Raw genomic sequence first — 19508 nt, 5'->3', positions numbered from 1 at the left:
GGGCAGAGACCCTGTCAACCCTGATCTATCCGATCTGAAGACCAGAGAAGCCTCACGGTAAGAACCACATCCCAGAGGAAGACCTCAGCTCCATCCCAACAAAGCCAGGAGGCAACTGAGGAGGAAGGTGGCAAGGTGGCCGTTAAGACAGGCTCTGACTTCAAGTTGGAAAATACCCAGGATTTTCACAAGTGCCAGACAGCTATCTCATACTTACACTATGGACCAGAAGTGTAAGGTACCCAGATATACACTAAGAAAAGCTGAAGACTCATTAAAATTATCAAGTTACTGAAAGATTTAAACAAGACTTAAAAAAAATATAAAAACAACACTGCTGGATACCAAAACTCAATTTTATAAAAGTAGCTACCTTTAAAAAAAGAGTTAGTGTGACCATGAGAACCTTCACACAATGCAACATCTATGCTTACCAAGCTCAAGATGACCAGGCAGAGTAGAACCAATGCCAATACGCTGTGGAGGAACACAAAATAATCTAGAGTCCCTGTGTAACAGCCATAGTGATGACTATTAAAACAACCCTTAGCTCCAAAGCAAAACAAAAAATCCAGAAAGAACAAAACCCCCAAACAAACAAAAACTAGACATGCATCAAAAAACAAAACAAGCCGGGCAGTGGTGGCGCACGCCTTTAATCCCAGCACTTGGGAGGCAGAGGCAGGCGGATCTCTGTGAGTTCGAGGCCAGCCTGGGCTACCAAGTGAGTTCCAGGAAAAGGCGCAAAGCTACACAGAGAAACCCTGTCTCGAAAAACCAAAACCAAAACCAAAACAAAAACAAAAAAAAAAAAAAAAAAAAAGCCGGGTGGTGATGGCACACACCTTTAATCCCAGCACTTGGGAGGCAGATCTCTGTGAGTTCGAGGTCAGCCTGGTTTACAGAGTAAGATCCAGGACAGGCACCAAAACTACACAGAGAGACCCTGTCTCGAAAACAAACAAACAAACAAAAACAGGACAAAGCCCACAGTCAGAGACTGAAAAGAATAGTCAATAGACCCTGTTGCTAGAGTTTTCCTGCCTGGCCCACAGTCAGGGCAAATCTCTCTCACCCGCCAGTCCCAAGCCGCTCAAACCCGATCAAGTAAACACAGAGACTTATTTTGGTTACAGACTGTATGGCCGTGGCAGGCTTCTTGCTAACTGTTCTTACAGCTTAAATTAATCCATTTCTATTAATCTATACCTTGCCACGTGGCTTGTGGCTTACCGGTACTTTACATCTTCCTTGTCCTGATGGCGGCTGGCAGTGTCTCCCCTCCCAGCTTCCTGTTCTCTCAATTCTCCTCTCTGTTAGTCCCGCCTATACTTCCTGCCTGGCCACTGCCAATCAGTGATTTATTCATTGACCAATCAGCAACACATTTGACATACAGACCATCCCACAGCAAGACCCTGACCTGGAAATAGACTTGGTTATAAAGAACACTTTGAACATTCATAGGCCTGCAAACTTGGGGCCTGCCAGGATAGAACACCACTGCACATAATCACAAAGGGCTGGTTGTACATTCACAGCTTTACTACCCAGAAGTTTGTCATCGCTGAGAATATCAGGAAGCACAATGAAAATAAGTTATCACTTACGTATTTTACAAATACAGTGATATATAACTTTTTAAAGTAAAAAAATTAAATTAGTGGTGGTGGAGAGGCAGCTCAGTAGTTAAGGGTGCTCACTGCTCTTGATCTAGGTTCAGTTACCAACACCCAAATGGAAGCTCACAGCTGTCAGTGACTCCACTTCCAGGGGATCCAATACCTTCCCTGGCAAATGTGTACACCTGCACACATATAATACACACATATACATACATGCACTCACAAACATTAAAAAGAATCAAGTTAGCAATTACGAATTTCCATTAACAGATGCCATATTTATGAAAGGTAATTATTTACAAGGGAGTTTTAAAGTCAAATACACCTGCACGTATGGCATTTGAGAAGCATAAGAAACTATTTGACTCAATTATGTCTAAGTGTCAAGCTTGTCAATAAATCCCCAGTAAGAAATTCTTAGGTTAAAAGATACCACTTCAATTAAGAAAAATCACCTGCTCTGACATTTTCCTGGTGCCTTGTATAATAGTAAATTACTCACTAGAACCCCAGTCAAGATTCTTAAAAATAAGTTATTTCCCAGATGTTTACTGAATATCTAACCAAATAATCTGGTATCTGAAGTACCTGCCAAAATGCCACTGAGAACGCTGCAGGAAAAAACAAACCAAACTAGAAAGTGCTCTGGGTGGCACCTGTAGCTAACTGCACAGAGAGATGGCTCGACTCCTTCCTCAGACATAGTCTCTTGGAATTTTAAAAGCTTTTCTTCTAACATTTAGCATCTTTATTGTTGCTTTGTATCGATGCATAGATCTCCTCAGAAAAGCTCTTTAGCTCCTTCATTCTTCAAGACTCATGGAGACCATATTCACAGATCCTCATTTGTGTTTTATTTTAGTGCTTGTCTGTTGCAGATTTCTTCTAGGTCTGACTTTTTCCTCTGTACTGAGGTAGCACAAAGAGATGTCCAGGCTTTGACTTGCAGGAAACACTAGGTGTCCATTGTTGGCATAAAACCATTATAATCAGTCTCAAGACATAGCGCAGCATCACAGAGAAGAATACTTCTTTATTTCACTATTTGACAGACAAGAACTAAAAGCAACCCATATTCTGTCCTCTGAAAAGAATATTACAATGTTACTACTTTCATCTCACTTTCTAAGCTTAAATCAGGGAGATGTTTTAAGGAGAATGTATTTAGTGTATATACAATATTACCAAATGGTTCATTTAGTTATTTCTTTGAGGTTCCCATAGAAAAGAAGCTACCTTGAAAAATAGAGAGGAGTTGATGATCACGATTGACTGAATACTGGTTTAAAATTTTCCAGGGGCTACAGAGATTAGTTCTGTGGGTAAGAGTGTATGTGGTTCAAGCATGATGTCCTGAGGAAAATCCGTAGCACTCATGTAAAAAGTTGGGTGTGGCTGGGTATGTGCCGCTATAGCCCCAGTGCTATGCAGAGCAGAGACAGGAGGATTGCTGTGGCTTGTGACCACCTGCCTCATTCCAGGTTAGCAAACTGGAGAGTGACAGAGAAGAATGTCCTGTCTTCCCTCGACCTCCACACATGTGGACTTCCACTCACACTTGCACATATGTGCAAATACACTACACACATATATACAAATATTTTCCAATATAGTAAAGAATCTCACTAAAGCCATAAATAACTGACGTCTAAATGCAAACTCTTTCTAAGGAATCAATAGGAAACTCACACTAGCAGTATCTGCATGGAACTCAGAGACTTCTGGGTTTGCAAGTTCAGATTAGGAGTCTTCATTTGAAAGTACCGGGACTCTTATGTTTGTGTCGACTGCTTTAAGGTGATTTCACATGGAGAGATGTACAAATTTAAACTTTGCTATGCTGCTTCAACTTTTACTCCTAAGCTCATGTAACCACGTGTAATAAAAATTAATATGTTATTATGATGGTACTGCATCACACATTTTGGGATTCTAAGAAAGGCAAAAGATTCTAAACACCTGTTACACTGTTTTTAAAAACTGGTTTTATTTGTAAGAATGATCACACAGAAATTTATCAAAATTCTAAGAACTGGATTTTTTTAATAGTTCAGTTCCCTGAAATTCAGTGTAACAAAGATTAAACAATTCAATAAATGTGTGTGTTTATTTAGGTCATGCAAATCCATACTTCTGTGGGTCTCACAAGTTCTATCATTATAGAGCAGAAAAATTCTAAATTTATATAGTTTCTGTCAAATGTATCACAGAACTTTGTATTGTGTTTCTAATGAGCACTCATAAAACATATTTCTTTAGATTTCTATTTATTTCCTAGCCTTTAAAAAAAAAGAAATCCTTCATGAGACTATATTTGGCTAAAAAACTAGTCCCTATACACCAGAGTTCACAGTCTTGTATTGTGGTCTGCAACTCTTTTGTCTGCACTGTATTAACAAAGCTTTCAAAAACTAAATAATAGGAGGTGAGGACAGTGGAAGAAAAGGGCCAGAGGAGCCATGTGTATAGAAGGAGTGGCAAAGAGTTCTACACAGGCTCCCATTTTCCCCGGAAGGTTGTATGAACAAAGAAAACGCTGAAGAACATGAACATTCTCCAAGGTAACTTTGTGCTTGACTCTTCCTATCACAAAAACTAAGTCGAGGAAAACACAAGAAATCAGGTCAAAATAGCATTCAAAAAAGCCACTTAGAAAAACGAACTCAAACATGCTCCCATTGAATTGCTGCAATACTTTTATCAAACGGTGAGGACAGGCACCACGGAGTTCATGGAGCTGCATGTGAGGCATGTTTTACTCAGGCCACATCAACACCAGGTAGGCCAGGGCTCTCAGGGTCTGAAGGGTGTGGACCATACAAATGCTACATGTCTAACTAGCACCCTACAGAGCAGTTAGCAAGTCAAAACACCAGCAGGTTCCTAGTAGGTTTTAAGAGATACTTTCCCTATCTGCTCCATAAGTGCTTAACACTCTAAATAGTAGTTCTATGCTCTTCAACTATCTTAAAAAACAAAACAAAACAAAACAAAAAAACTCAAGACTTTCATTTTATGTGTGTTTTACATGCATGTATGTGTGTGCATCACATGCAAGCTTGGTACCATCAGAGATCAAAAGAGGGCATTGGATCCCCTGGAACTGGAGTTACAGATGGCTGTGAACCACCATGTGGATGATGGGAGCTGAACCTGGGACTCTGCAAGGCTAACAAGTGCTCTTAACCACTGAGCTTTCCCTCCAGCCTCTATCATCTTCTTTTCATATAAGAAAAATAATAAGCTGTTTGGACTCTGCTCAAAGACAATGACAATGGGACACTAAATCTGAGTTGGTTTCTCTTGTCCCTGTCATGCTAATACTTGTGGACATGTAGTCTGTGAGGTCCTGATTATAATTTTAGACTGTCAGCTTAAACAAATGAAAACCTTTCTTGGAAGCCATGCTTGCATCTACCCACAGTCCTTTCAATATCATTTGCAGATATTTTTGTTTTGTTCTTTCAAAGGATGTTCGAAGAGTTTTCAAATTGTATCTTAATTTCAAATCTGTGTTTATAACTCTCTCCTATCACACAGTCACTTTCTCCCTGCAGGCAAATATCATTCAGTCACCTCTGGCCCATATTTCCAATGCAGTAGCAGTAGTAACTAAAAAGTTTCCTCTAACATACAGAATAAGCCATGCTCATAACCATCCCCCCAAATCCTTCCACAAAAATACAAGTTTCATTATTTCCAGACAAGGGTTTCCATCACAGAAATCCTGCATAATGCAAGCCACAGCCAGACGGAGTCGACAAGACTAAAGGAAGAAAGAAGCACTCTGGTTCAAAAAGATTCGACATAAAATATGTTCAAACAATTTTAACGTTTCCTCTGTATCTGCATTTTAAATAGGTATTTTAATAGGTATATGTACTACTGAGTGACAAAAGTATGATGTAAATTATTTATAGGGGTTTGCTTTGAGACCTGTACGTAGCCCAGGCTGGCCTACTCAGGTGTCAGCCTACTAAAGTGCTGGGATTCTAGGTGTGTGCAACCACACCACCCATTATTTTTACACACCCTTAAGTTTAGAAATGTATCAACACGGTCACATTACACGAGGCCTACTGGAAGAGAGCATCCAGAACTAGAATTCAAGTGCTTTATGGTTTATGGGAAAAAAAAGGACTCACTCTGTTAGCAATTCTGTAGACACGTTGCTAATTCGTTTATCTAAGTTTTTACTTGTTATACTTTTTACTACAAATTAACATTTTAAAAGTCTCATTGCTGGGAAAGAGACTGGCAGAAGGAGAAGATGGTGTTCCTGGCATCCTCTTTGTGGGGGTCAGGGCTAGGGATGAACAGGGCATGAGATACTTTTTGTTATTCATGAGCCTGGTCATAGTTGGTACTTAACAAGATTTCTGCCACAAGGCTTTAGTTAAGTCCAAACCTTTCTACATGGTCCCTCTCATTAACCATCAAGTAGCAACAGCTAATCTGTGTTAATTGCTGGGGAAAATTTAAAAATGATATGATTGGTTTAAAGCATATGGACTTATATCTGCATGTGAATCTACAATTATCTCCAAATTAAAAATTAACTTTAAAAAGGCCCATGGAATGCCAATGGCAGTGCAGGCATATACTCTTGGAATCTGTTCCTACCATGAAAAAGTTAGGAGACTATTTAGGAAATCGGAAATTTATCCTAAGCCCAGAGTTCAAGCCTAAGAAGACCCACTTGGCTTAGTGAGTCACAGCTTCGGACATTCTACATCAGACTTACGATGGGCATAGACCAGCTGCTCTCAATAGAAGAAAACCAAAACACACACATTTGTGGCCAAGCATTTGCCTGATACACTGTGATCCTCTCAGTTATAATGTAAATAATCAACACTGAAACTACAATATGCGCCTAGCAATTGTTACAATAATTGCATGCTCACTATGTGCATCGATGTTCTATTATAAAATCTATTCTTTTCATCCTCTAAAGTTGAAAATCTATATAAACAAACTCATTTTAGCATTTATTATTTTATTTCTTTGCATTAAAGAAAATAAAAACTGATGTTAAGTTCTAAGTAAGGAAAACGCAAAATGTGAAGCTGTATGCACATCTTATTGTTTTCTAGGAAAATTACAATTAAAGGTTTACATTTTACTTTGATTATATGCTTAGAAACGAATCCACAAGAATGGAAAATTCAATTATCCTGAAGAAGCCACATTTGGAAAATTCCAGACATTAAAAAAAAAAAAAAAGATTACTAAAGCCATGTTTTCACTGAGAATAATCGGTTAATGAACAACATGCAGAAAGCTTGCCCCAGCTTCTTCTCAAGAGAATCGGACACTGCAAACCCCAGAGAAGGCCCAAGGGCCAAGGGAGGAGCTGCTCCGTAACTGACAGAACACAAACCCTCAAGTTTCTGCCAGTTCCTGTGAGCGCAGGAACCTGTCCAGTGACACAGGAGGCCAAGCATGGGAAGAAGTGCCACAAAATTCACCACAAAAGCAGTCTGTATAGCTCCACAAGGCCCTGAAATGTTTGAAATAACTGCTCAAACAACAGCTTGGGGATATTTTAGAAGACTAGCATCCTAGTACATGGGGAACTCACTGTGCTTCCTCCGCCAACAGCAAGCATAAAACGCTGGACAACCCTCAAAAACAACACCAACAACCTCACCACCAAGCCCCCAGAAAGCAATCCAAGGCAGACAACAACTCAGAAACATTTGTCGGAACACAAGGGGACCCAAGTTCATAAAAGAAACCCCACTAACGGCCTAAATCACGTATCGACCCTCACACAGTAATAGTGGGAGACTTCACTACCTTACTCTCACCAACAGACAGGTCATCCAGACAAAAACTAAAGAGAGGAATGCTGGAGCTAACTGATGCCATAAACCAAATGGACCAAACAGATATTTACAGAACTTTTCACCCAAGTACAAAACAATCTACCTTCTCAGTGCTTCATGGAACTTTCTCCAAAAGTGACCACAAACTTGGGCACAAGAAAGTCTCAACAGACACAGGAAAACTGAAGCTACACCCTGCATCCTACCTGAGCACTGAAGACTAAAGCTGGGTATCAACAACAGAAGAAACAAGAGAAAGCTCACAAATTCATGGAAACTGAGCAACCAATGAAAAATGGGTCAAGAAAGAACTCAGGAAAGATTTTTAAAACATTCTGAATTGAATGAAATGAAAACACAGCATACCCAAACTTATGGGCACAGGAAAAGTGGTTGTAAGTTCACAGCACTAAGTGTGTACATAAAGAAATTGGGGAGAGCTCGTATTAGTAACTTAATAGCACACCTTTGGAATAAAAAGAAGAAATGACACCCCAAAGGAGTAGATGGCAAGAAATCAAACTCAGGGCTGAAATCAATAAAATAGAAACAAACAAACCAAATACAAAGAATCAATGAAGCACAGAGTTGGTTCTTTGAGAAAATCAGTAAGATTGACAAACCCTGAGCCAGATTAACTAAAGGCAGAGGGAGAAGATCCAGATGAACAAAGTCAGACACAAAGAGAGGGGCCACCGAGGAAACCCAGAGACTCATAAGGATATACTTTAAAAACCGGTACTTTACTAAATTAGAAAAATCCAAAAGAAATTGATAGTTTTCTCAATAGAAACCACCTACCACAGTCAAATCAAGATCAGGTAGAGACCTATAACCTGAATTGAAAGTCAGAATAGTGAAATAGAAACTGTAATTAAAAGTCTCCCAAACACAAAAAGCTCAGGGCCGGATGGTTTTAGTGCAGAATCCTAGATGACTTTCAAACTAGAGTTAATGCTAATACTCCTCAATTACTCCACAAAATAGAAACAAAATGAATACTGCCCAATTCATTTTATGAGGCCACAGTTACTCTGATATCTAAACTACATAATGACTAAACAAAACAAGAGAATTATACCCTAGCACTCAAGAGACAGAGGCAGGTGGATCTCTGTGAGTTTGAGGCCAGCCTGGTCTACAGAGCTAGTTCCAGGACAGCCAAGGCTACACAAAGAAACTCTGTCTTGGAAAACAACAACAAACAAACAAATAAACAAACAATAACTTAAAAAAAGAAAGAAAAGAATTACAGCCTGATTTTCCTATAAACACAGATGCACAAATTCTCAATAAAATACTTGCAAATTGAATTCAAGAACACATCAAAAAGATCATCCACCATGATCAAGGAGGCTTCATCCCAGAGATTCAGAGATGGTTCAACATACATAAATCTATAAATGTAACCCACCATATAAACAACCTGAAAGACAAAAGCCATGATCGTCTCCTTAGATGTAGAAAAGGCCTTTAACAAATTCCAATACCCCTTCTTAATGAAAGTCCTAGAGAGATTAGATACAAGAGACATACCTCACTATAACAAAGACAGTTTACAGAAAGCCTATAGCCAACATCAACTTAAATAGAGAGAAACTCAAAGCAATTCCACTAAAATCAGGAACAAGTCAAGGTTGTCCTCTCTCTCCATACCTACTCAATATAGTACTCTGATGTCTTAGCTACAGCAATGAGACAGCTGAAGGAGATCAGGGGATACAAACAGGAAGGGAAAAAGTCAAGGTATCTGTATTTGCAGATGCTATGATAGTACATATAAGTGACCTCAAAATTCCACTGGGAAACTCCTACAGCTCATAAATAGTTTCAGTAAAGTAGCTGGGTAACAAATTAAAACACAATCAGTAGCCCTTCTATACACAATGACAACCAGACTGAGGAAGAAATCAGGAAAACAACACTTTTCACAATAGCCTCAAATAACATAAAGTATCTTGGGGGTGACTCTAACCAAGCAAGTGAAAGGTTTGTATGATTAAAAACCTTAAGATACTGAAGAAAGAAACTGAAGAAGATAACAGAAGATGGAGAGATCTCCCACCCTCATAGATAGGTAGGATTAATATAGTAAAAATAACCACCTTACCGGGAGGTGGTGGCACACACCTTTAATCCCAGCACTCGGGAGGCAGAGGCAGGTGAACCTCCATGAGTTCAAGGCCATCCTGGTCTACAGGACAGGCTCCAAAAGCTACACAGAGAAACCCTGTCTTGAAACAACCAAAAAAAAAAGACTACCTTACCAAAAGTAATTCACAGATTCAATACACTCTCCATCAAAATTTCAACACAATTCTTCACAGAGCTTGAAAGGACTATTTTGGGTTTCATATGGAAACACAAAACACCCAGAATAGATAAAAACACTGCTGAAAATCAAAGGACTGCGGGAAGTATTGCCATTCCCAATTTCAAGTTGTACTACAAAGCTATAATAATAAAAATAGCATGATACTGGCACAAAACCAGACACACTGATCAATGGAATCAAACTACAGATGCAGAGAGAAGTCCACACACCTGTGGACACCTAATTGTCAATAAAGAAGCCAGAAATACACACTGAAAAAAAAGACAGCATCTTGAACGATGAAGCTGGTCCAGCTGGATGGCCGCATGTAGAAGAATGTAAGTAGATCCACACTCATCACCCTGCACGACAGTTACCTCCAGATGCATCAAAGACCTTAACCTATGGCCAGACACACTGAACCTAGTAGAAAAGAAAGTGGGGAACAGCCCTGAACGTACTGGCACAGGAGACAACTTCCTGAACAGAACCCCAATAGCACAGGCAGAAAGATCAACAACTAATAAATGAGAGCTCATGAAACCGAAAAGGTTCTGATGGCAAAGGACACCATCATATGGACAAAGTAGTGGCCTATAAAACAGGAAAATATTTTTACCTGAAAGAGGGTTAATATCCAAAATATAGAAAGAATTTTAAAAACTGAACATCAAGAAAACAACTGAAATTTAAAAAGATGTACATACACAAACAGAGAATTCTCAAAAGAGGAAACTGTAAGGATTATGTCCTTAATTACATCACCAACCTAAAAAGTGGGTGGGCCCTCTGTGCGTCCCTCTCTTTCCTTCCCGCTCCTTCCTTCCATCTGTCCTCTCTCTCTCTCTCTCTCTCTCTCTCTCTCTCTCTCTCTCTCTCTCTCTCTCTCTCTCTCTCTCTCTCTCCCTCTCCCTCTCCCTCTCCCTCTCCTCCCTCTCCCCCCGCCAATAAAGCTCTAAAAAGGCAACCATGACTGTGATTCTTCTGATCAGCACTCTCCTCTGCCGACATGGCCGCCGCCTGTGGCGTTTAACCAACAGAAACTCAAATGGCTGAAAAGCACTTAAAGAAATGTTCAACATCCTTAGCCATCAGGGAACTGCAAATCAAAACTACTTTGAGATTTCATCTCTCACAAATCAGAACGGCAAGATCAATAAAAGGCAACTCATGATGGCAAGGATGTGGAGTAAGGGAAACACTTCCCCATTGCTTGTGGGAGTGCAAACTGGTACAGCCACTACGAAAATCAGTGTGACGGTTCCTCAGGAAGACAGAAATCAATCTACCTCAAGATCTGGCTATACCACTTTTGAGCCCAAGGGCACTTCATCCTACCACAGAGACACTTGATCAACCATATTCACTGCTGCTCTATTTACAATAGTCAGACACTGGAAATCAGTATGCCCACCAATAGACAAATGGATAATGTGGTACGTTTATACAGTGGAATATTACTCAGCCACTGCAAAATGAAATCATAACAGGAACTGGAAAAAAATATTCTGAGGTAACTCAGACCCAGAAAGACAAATATGGTATGTTTTTGCTTATATGTGATGTTAGCTGTGATGTCATTGATAAACAAGCGACAATCCATATAACCAAAAAAGCTAGGTAGAGAGTAGGGAATTGTGGGGAGCGATGGACCCCCTTAGAAAGTGGGACTAGAATAGGCAGTTATAGAAGAACAAGGTGGGGGAACTGGAATGGGAAAAATCAAACAGGAAGGAGGAAGAAAAAGAAGACAAGGGAGGGGACACGGGAAGGGACAGCTAAAAGCAAGGACCGTTTGAGGAGTTATCTGGAAACCTAACACGGTAGAGCCCTCTTATACACATATATGAAGGTGATCTAAATGAAATCACCAAGAACAGCGGAGACAGACTAACAACTGGAACCTCTCATTACCAAAAGAAGCTTCCAGTACTGGGAATGGTTACATCTAATTGAATTGTTGTCCAATGGCGTCCCAGTGGGAACCTCAAACAACCCAGGCTGTTGCCAAGGCTATTGGTGGCTCTCCACAAACTAACAGTAAGGCCCTGTTGCTGAAGACACCACCCACACAACTCACTGAACACAGAGACGTCAAGCTGATGCCTGCCTAGAGCCTTCACCTCTACAGACTAGTGTTCATGGTACTGGAAGGTACCCTGCACACTCCCAAAGGAAAAAGGTAAACACCAACCCTGCTCCAAACCCTTCAGTCTACAAGACTGAGCTGCCTGCAAGATATGCTGGTGCAAGAGCGAACAAAGCATGTGAAAGTAACCAAGCAGTTTCTGATCTGAGTTAAGACCCACTCCACTAAGGTGGAACCCATACCCAACACTGCTAGGGAGCCAAGAATGTGAGACTAGATAGGCAGGGATCTAGGAGAAAATCAAATACTACTGTACTGCTAAAGGAATGTAGCAATGATAGAAGGCACAAGGTCCTGGTGCTCACAGACAAGCACCAGGAAACCAGGAATGTTAAACACACAAAGTTGGTTCCCCACTAAAGGAGATATATACCTGTTTTCCACTAGAAGGCTGGGAGTAGACACTGATAATAGCCTGGTGATCTGTGCTATCTACAGGGCTAGGCCACACCCAAATCCCTCAGAACGTTTATCCCAGACCTTGATCTTGAGCTTTGTTTCTTAGCAAATAGAACCCATCCCTGGGGGAGATATCACACGTACTTTGTAGTGTGGTGACCTCTATGATGGCCTAGATCCTAACAGATCCTCACCTCGGCCCTTAAGCTACAGAATCCATTCTTACAGAAGAGGGACCCTCAGAAGAGGAGGTTGAAAGACTGTAAGAGCCAGAGGGGATGAAGGATACCAAAGAATCAAAGACCTCTAGACACAACAGGGTTGGGGCACATATAAACCCACAGAGACTGTGGCAGCCATGCACAGGGCCTGCAAGAGGTCTGCACCACATGGGTCCTAGAGCTGAAAGTAGACACAAGTCTCCATCCCTAATCCAGAAGCTATCTCCCAATGATCGCCACTTACAAATGAAAAATTAGTTTTCTTTAAGGAACTCTCCCTGAAGAAGCCACTCTTAGGGTAGGCCCAGGCCCACCAACAGATAGCCAAGACAAACAGACCGAACAGCATCTTTGGAGCTTCTTTGTCTTATAATGGTAAGCCAGGATATTTTCTGCTTGGTTGGTGTTTGCTTTGTGTTGTTGGTTTTTCTACATTACAGGTCTTTGGTGTATATATTATGGCTTCCGGTTTGGGGTTTTTATGGGATTCCAGAGTGTATGAACACGTGTGTGTCTCTGCATCTCTAGGCATCTCTTGTGCTTTTTCTTTGGCTCTTTTTTTTTTCTTTTTTCTTTTTTGTTGTTTTTGAGTCAGGGTCTCTCTATGCAATCTTGGCTGTCCTGGATCTCGCTCTGTAGACCAAGCTGGCCTCAAACTCAGAAAGATCCACCTGCCTCTGCCTCCCGAGTGCTGGGATTAAAGGTGTGCGCCACCACAGCTGGTGGCTCTTTTTCTCATTTGGTTGTTTTGTCATGTTCCAATTTGTTTGTTTTTTATTTACTTATTTTATTATTATTATTACTCAGACGCCTGTTTGTTTTCTAGGGAGACACAGAATGGGTGTGGATCTGGATGGGAAGGGAGTTGGAGAGGAACTGGAGACATAACGGGTGGGGAAACTGTAATCAGAATATATTGTATGAAAGTATCTATTTTTAATAGAAGAAAAAAGAAAAAGAAATGCTTTGCACCTGCAAAGCTCCATGTAAGGAAAGCAGCTGTGTGGTCAGGTCAGCTTGGGAGACTTCTTTACAGGACCTGGGGAGCAGAGAGGGCACCCCTCAGCATTTGGGCAGGAGATTCAGCTCTATGGTTGTGTCAGCTAGAGTGGCAAATCTTCTGGAAAACGGAATGTCAACTACGAATTCTACATCTAGCAAAACTATCTTCAAAATAAAGTTAAGGGGCCAGTGAGATGGCTCAGTGGGCACAGATACTTGCTGCCACGCCTGACAACCTGAGCTCCAACCTCAGGCCCCACACGGCAGAAGGAAGGAACCTTCGAGTTCTTCCCTGACCTCCAGGCACACCCACCCCAACACACAAAACAAACAGACATAGTAAAATTCTTGTCAAAATGAAGTTAAAACGAAACTGTTTCCAGATGAAGAAAACCAGGTGTTAGCACATCTGTTCTATATTGTCATTATATTAATGAGGCTGAAAGACAATTGTAGCTGAGGCCTACAACTCAGAACAACGGGGAAGGATTCTGGGACCTGCTTTGTGGACTGGTATACATAGTATATTCTGAACAGTATGTGTTCTATTTCTGTTGAGGTGAAGGATTAGTTCAGGATGAACAACAATGTCATTCTCGTTTTCTCTATCTGTAATTGTTTGATCATATGCCAATACAGAAGGATTAAAGTCTTCATTTATAACTGAGTTCCTCATTTCCCCTTTCAATTCCATGATTTTCTGCTTCATATGTTTTGGGCCTATCTGGATAAGAACATAAATACTTATAATTGTTACATCTTCCTAATATATTATTATAGACTGTCTTTTTTCTATAACATTTTTGTCTTATTTTGGTGTTTCTTAAAACAGCTAACTAAGAAAATCAGTGGAAGTCTTGAAGAAAAATTATAAATAGTACTATCACAGGAGATTCAGAAAGATAGCTCAGTGGATCAAGGTGCTTGCTGCCAAGTCCAATGACCTAAATTCAATCCCCAAGACCTACATGATAGAAGAAAAGACTCCACACACTGTCCTCCGATTCTGCACATGTGTGTATGTGCATACACACATACAGTGAAAAATATAATTTCTTTAGAAGAACTATCATATGGCTCAGTTAAGGATCAAAGTCAGGATCCCACAGAGACACCCGCACACCCATGTTCACTGCTATACTATTCACAATAGCCAGGAAATTGAATCAGCCTGGATGTCCATCAACAGGTGAGTAAATGAAGAGAATGTGGCACATGTATACCCAATAGAATTTTGTTCATCCCTGAAGTCACATTACAGGAAAATGATGGAACTAGAAAAGGCTCCACTTTCTTCTCTGCTGAGCTGTTTCTATTTAGGCTTCCACAGCACCTGAAACATTAGATGTTTAGGTACCTAACTGAGATCTCCACAAGCCTGTGCTGACAGATGAAGGACTCTAGTTTCTACATGAAAATCAAAATTCACATGAGACTGCTAAGTCCCTATTTGTAGGGATGAGGTTCTCAATTCACTATATACCTTTAAAGGCTTTGTGTCAAATATAGCAAGAAATATACAACAGAATTAAACTGGAAATCAACAATAAGTTGGAATAGAGACTTCAAACACTTGGAAACTGAACAATTCATGGGTCAAGAAACTGAACAAAATCATGAAAAAGCTTAAGATAAACCAAACATGCCACATCAAAATGCATGAGAGGCAACTAAAGCTTAAAGAGATGTTTTTTATCTTGAAATGCTTGTATTACCAAGAGTGAGCTAAACATAATGTAAGTTTTTATCTCAAGAGACCACACAGTAAAGAAAGGTAAACCAAACACAAGAGCAAGAGGCAGTATGGATTAAAGGCTGACGAAGTCTACCAAGTACCAAATGAAAACCACAGGCAATGCCACCAAGGACAAAAGTGGGCTCCTGAAAGGATCAGCTGAGCAACCACCGCTGGGCCAGCATGGGCAAAGGCTGTGAGGACAGGCATGAGCGAAAACACACAAGACCAGAGGACATACATGAGCATAACTGAGATTCACTCTCCAGAATCACAGAACCACTGGACACTGAACTTTATGTCCCAACTCAGACGATATAAATGAATTGTTAAAACCCCAACATGTCACCAGAGTTACAGGAACTCTCAGAACTTGAAGGTAAATTAATAATTAGTAGGCTTTCGGCCACCTCATAATAGGTTTCTCCGCCAACACAGTAAGCCAGATCAAGCAAAATGGGAAAAGTATAACAACAGGTTTATTTGAACAAAGCAACTCCCAGGCAGATTCTCCAGTCTCTATAGAGCCTTGGCTATCCTAGAACTCAGCAGGCAGACCAGGCTGGCCTAGAGTTCACAGAGATCCACCTGTCTCTACCTCCCGAGTTCCAGGATTACAGGTGTGTGCCATCACACCTGGCCTTTAAGCTTTAAAAAATATGTATTTGGGGGCTGGAGAGATGGCTCAGTGGTTAAGAGCACTAGTTGCTCTTCCGAAGGACCCAGGTTCAATTCCCAGTACCCATGTGGCAGCTCATAAATGTTTATAACTCTAGTTCCAGGGGGTCTGACACCCTCACACAGACATAAATGCAGGCAAAACACCAAGTTACATAAAATTAAAATAAGTAAGTTATTTATAAAATAAATATTTTACTATTAATTATATGTATGTGTGCAGGCTGTATGTGGGTACAACTGTGTGTGTGTACAGAGCTTTTGGGGGGCAGAAATATGAGACTCTGCTGAAGCTGGAGTTACAGCTGGTAGTGAGCTGCTTGTACTGGGTCCTGGCAGCCAAACTCCAGTTTTCTGGAAGAACAGAACTCACTCTTAACTGTGGAGCCTTCTCCAGTCTCAACCTGAAGTTCTGAAGAAAGATAAAGGAGGAGGAAACAGACTGAAAAAGGACTTCTGGAAGACAGAACTCAAGTTTTCCAAAGACAAATCCCCTCAGTTGTTGCATCACAAAAAGGAAGACTATTTAAAAGTAATTACGCAGGCTAGAGCACAATTTAGAAAAGCTGTACGAGTGCATATGCAGAGCACCATTGAGAAAGTGGTTTTTATCTTCTGAACCTTCTACAGTGAATTTTTATAGTTCAGCCAGCAAAGAACCTACAACAGATCAGCATGGCCCTACACAGTAGACAAGACAATCTACAACAGAGTAGCATGGCCCTACACAGTAGACAAGACAGTCTACAACAGAGCAGCATGGCCCTATACGTGTAGTAGACAAGAGAGTAGACTGGAATGTGGCTACTGTGAAGCTCACTTAGGGCTGATCAGTGGCGACCACGTCACAACAGCATCCAGCACAACCGCCCGGATCCCAAACTGGCATAGAATAGGATGTAGTAGATCTACACTCTAAAGCAGAGGTAAGATTTGGGATGGCATCCCCCAAACCTCAAGAAAAAAGACTATTTTTTAACAAAACTGTTTGCTAACTAGCAAAGAAAAGTCAAGAATTCCCTTATTACACAGCTAACATACCAAAACATATTCTCCCTATATGAATTCAACTATTTTTATTCCATTCTCAGGTACAAGACATGGTGTTAAAGAAGCTGCAATAAGAGCTGGTTCCTTCTGCAGCTGAGCCTCAGCTGGGTCCATAGCCCTAGCCACTCAACTGCAGCTTTGTGAGACTTGTAAGAAGATCTGGTGAGGCTGCACTTAGACTACATGCCCTTAGGACCGAAGATCATAAACTGTGTTGTCTTTAACCACTAATAAATAATAACTAAGGGAGTAGTAGAAACTGCTACACCATTTTCTTTCTTTATTTTTGATACCATAAAATACTCCTATCAAACAGTTTTCAAAGACTACATGTTTTTGCTAACAGTTTGGAGAAGGCCCTGGATGGAGAACTGGAAGACCTTGTTCTTGATTCTATCTAAGTCACCCACGTAAGGTTTACAGCTCCTCGGTGCTTGAGATTCATTACACGTAATCAAGGATAAAGCCTCCCACTGGGCTAAAGAAAATGAGGGGATTCATGAAGATTCAAAAGCACTAAATAAAACAGAGCACTAAAATCCAACTTCTTTCCCTCAGCAATTCTGCACGTTAGCAGGAGGCACCACCATCTCCTGACTGGATTAGTGCTGTGCACTACTAACTCATCTCCCAGTGTTTGCTCTTGGGTCCTATTTTACAGCGGTTGCCTTTGCGGTTTCTTCTGAACCTCACAAGATCATGTCCTGAGCTAAAAGTCCTCCAGTGGCTTCCCACTGTATCTAGTCCATAACGACCATCATCACATACACTAAGACTTTATTATTAAGAACAGTATAGTGCGCCTTTGCAGGCTCTTCAATTGTGCTAGCTCTTTTTGCTGATTTTGTTTCAGAAGTGTTTATTTTCTGAACACTCCTTGCAGGAATGGGGTCCTCTTATCAGGAAAGGCTGCTATCAGAGCAACTGCAAGATATTCTCTAGGGAGTATGGATTCTAGGAGAACAGGAATAAACCACGAGGCAAAAGAATATGGTAAGGTGTGGGAGCCCGTTTTCAGGTTCCTCATGGCTTTACCCAGCAGGTCTGCATAGAGGATGATTAGACCACGGGCCTGAGTGCAGGTGTCTGAGATGGTCTGCACTTGGCTGTGCTGGGGGAGGAGGTCTTTTGCTCCACCCCTTGGCGTCTCTATAAATACCCTGGAGCAGAGACAGTTGGGGCCATTGGAAAAGGTTCCAGGCCCTTTCAAGGCTATCCTTTATTTTCTATCTGTTTATCTCCGCAATATTCACCACAATATAAATCTTTCTATCTCATATTTCCTGCTGCTCACACTCAAGAAAACTCTGGGGAGCTGTGGGGTTGGTGGGTAAACGCCCTACAGTAAGGAAAAAGGTAATTTCACTGCGTCTACATTTTTATATCTTAAGCTTTTTTTAGTTGTTGTTTTCGAGACAGGGTTTCTCTGTGTAGTTTTGGTGTCTGTCCTGGATCTCGCTCTGAAGACCAGGCTGGCCTTGAACTCACAGAGATCTGCCTGCCTCTGCCTCCCGAGTGCTGGGATTAAAGGCGTATACCACCACTGCCCCACTATCTTAAGCTTTTCTGTGTAACAGATTTACATGTTAATAAGAGATGAGGAGGGAGACATCGCAGCCAGTAAACTTCTCACTGCACAAGCCTGAGGACCTGAGCTTGGAGCCTCAGCACCTACATAAAGCCCTGGCACGGTGCATCTGCAACCCCAGTGTAGGAACGAGGGATGGGAATATGGAGGTCACTGGCCAGTCGCTTAGCCAACATTGTGTACTACATGCCAGAGAGGAGGCCTATCTGAATAAACAAGGGGAATGGCGCCAGGGGAAAGACATCCTTGTAGACGTAACTAACCGTCTTATTAAATACCACGTACCTGTGCCACCCCTAACCCCCCTCCAGAATAAAAAATAAGAGAGTGAACAGAATTCTCGGTCCTGAGCATCTGTTACAGTGGGACCGATGAAGGTCACGTGACTCCGAAAGCCTGACCTCGACGCAGGGAGACTGTCTTTTAATTAGAACAGGGCTACCGGGCGGTGGTGGCGCACGCCTTTAATCCCAGCACTCGGGAGGCAGAGCCAGGCGGATCTCTGTGAGTTCGAGGCCAGCCTGGACTACCAAGTGAGATCCAAGAAAGGCACAAAGCTACACAGAGAAACCCTGTCTCGAAAAACCAAAAAAAAAAAAAAGAACAGGGCACCTAAGGGACCTCTGGGGAGGAAGATCCATCGACTGGTTTGTGCCCCACAGTCTCCCCGTGGTAAATCCAGTGGAGGTTGGTCTTTGACCCTGTCAGGAGTCTCCCAGCTCCTAACTGCCAGCAGCAGTTAGCAATGGGAACGTGTCAACTTTCCCGTCCGGAGTTCCTCAGCGCACCTGGGCCTTTCAGGTCACTAACCCTTCAACATTTATCTGCCTTACTCAGATATTCACAGAAGTTGAAGAATAGAGCATTTAAAAACCATTATTACTTTTTTTACATTACTTACTCATCTGTTGTGTGT

General features: G+C 41.4%; 1 protein-coding gene across 4 annotated transcripts in view; it reads right to left on the bottom strand.

Annotated features, from left to right (window-relative positions):
* Nucleotides 1-19508, bottom strand: part of Lrrc28 (leucine rich repeat containing 28) — a 127237-nt gene that overhangs the window by 62846 nt on the left and 44883 nt on the right. The window lies entirely within an intron of this gene.

This window comes from Peromyscus californicus, unplaced genomic scaffold (genome assembly GCF_007827085.1).
Source record: "Peromyscus californicus insignis strain IS unplaced genomic scaffold, ASM782708v3 Scaffold_4__1_contigs__length_199733344, whole genome shotgun sequence".
NCBI lineage: Eukaryota > Metazoa > Chordata > Mammalia > Rodentia > Cricetidae > Peromyscus > Peromyscus californicus.
Note: the sequence above shows the minus strand (reverse complement) of the source record. Positions and strands in the feature narration are given on the sequence as shown.